The sequence below is a fragment of the Salvia hispanica genome, chromosome 4 (genome assembly GCF_023119035.1).
Source record: "Salvia hispanica cultivar TCC Black 2014 chromosome 4, UniMelb_Shisp_WGS_1.0, whole genome shotgun sequence".
Classification (NCBI taxonomy): domain Eukaryota; kingdom Viridiplantae; phylum Streptophyta; class Magnoliopsida; order Lamiales; family Lamiaceae; genus Salvia; species Salvia hispanica.
The window spans coordinates 30,616,718-30,618,326 of record NC_062968.1 but is presented as its reverse complement, the minus strand read 5'-3'; positions in this window follow the sequence as shown (position 1 = coordinate 30,618,326).

The window sequence follows — 1,609 nt, the reverse complement described above, 5'->3', positions numbered from 1 at the left end:
TTTCACCGACCACATTGGGTGTGTGTTTGATCCGGGAGGAGATGCCTCGCCAAGTCTTTTGCTTTCGACTCTCTACGTTGCTTCGTGGTTTACACCTTGAGGACAAGGTGGATTTTAACTGTGGGGGAGTTGATACGATCCTATATCATATAGGATATCCAATATTTTGATTTACCATATCTTTTCCATATTTGTTTAGATATTTATTTCTTGTTCAATAAGTTAGGGTAGTATTCTAGTATTATAAATAGGAGAGCTTGTTATCATATTTAATCATCCAATCAATGAATCAATGAATATATTATTTTGGCCAAATGCCTTGCGAAATGCTTTGAATCCATAATTTCCTATGCTACCTGCTGCCCGACGGAAGGTCACCGCTCACAGCCGGAATGTATATCTGATCTGTAGCAGTTGCCCGACGGGTTGGACCCGCGCACAGCCACCTAGATCCTTATCTCCGCCGACCCTCACGGCCGCCGGATTATCTTTATCTTGTTATTTTCCGTTTTATCGGATCGTTAGGGATTTAGGTCCTTAACACATTTCCTCTCTAGATTGTCTCTATTCCTCTCTCAATTTTCCTGTCCAGATTGTGCTCCCCATTCTCTCTCTCTTTTCTCCTTTTTGTTCCACAAAAGCAACCGCCCAAATCCTCTCTCTCAATTCTCCTCAGAAACTGTTTTTTCTCCTTTTTTTTCCAATTAAATGCAGATTGTGCTTATCTATATACATATGCCCTCATGTTCATGCTAGGTGCTTATCCGGATTGATGAGTTTTTGATATCTTCCTCAAGAAGAAGACAAAGACGTGATTCATGTTGATTATTTGCTCGACTAGAAACCGGATAAAAGGAAAGGAATCTCATCTAATTTTTAAAACTCTTAATCCGGTCAAAATTGATATAAAATGTGACCCATTTTTATTTGTGACAGACCAAATAATTCAAAAGATAATGTTCTGGACCAAAATAAAAAAAAAATCGTCATATGTTATGGACCAAAAAGGGACTTTAGTCTATAAATAAAAACAAACATCAATGTGCGTGTTTAAGGATAGCTGGATATGGTGAATACAGAATATATATACTTCAGTTTGGAATCCAACTAGGTGCAACTCTAAGAAAGAAAGTAGTGGAGTAAGAAACTAATGAATAGTGCACTTTTAGTACTTGTGGTTATTGATGTCAAGCAACCGTGACCGAGGTGAAAGCGAATGGATTCATTGGGTCAGGAACTTCAACTTCTCCTTCGAGCATTAGACAGGCTTTCTTCATGGTTGGCCTAAGAGATACATCTTCTTGAATGCACCAAAGTCCAACCATGACGAATCTTTCCAACACTTCCACATTGCTTAAGGCCTCCTCATCGTTCTTCACCAATGCATCCAATCTTCTATCTGCAAAGCAGTCCCAAGCCCAATCTGTTAGGATTGGATTCTCGCCGTCTCCAAACTCTAGGTCGTCCCGGATGGCTCTCCTGCATGATATGATCTCTAGTAGCACCACTCCAAAGCTGTAAACATCAACCTTCACAGATACCTACAATAATGGACCGAATTAGCTTAAGGAAGAAGGGTTTAAGCCTCCACCAAAACAAAAAATTCTTA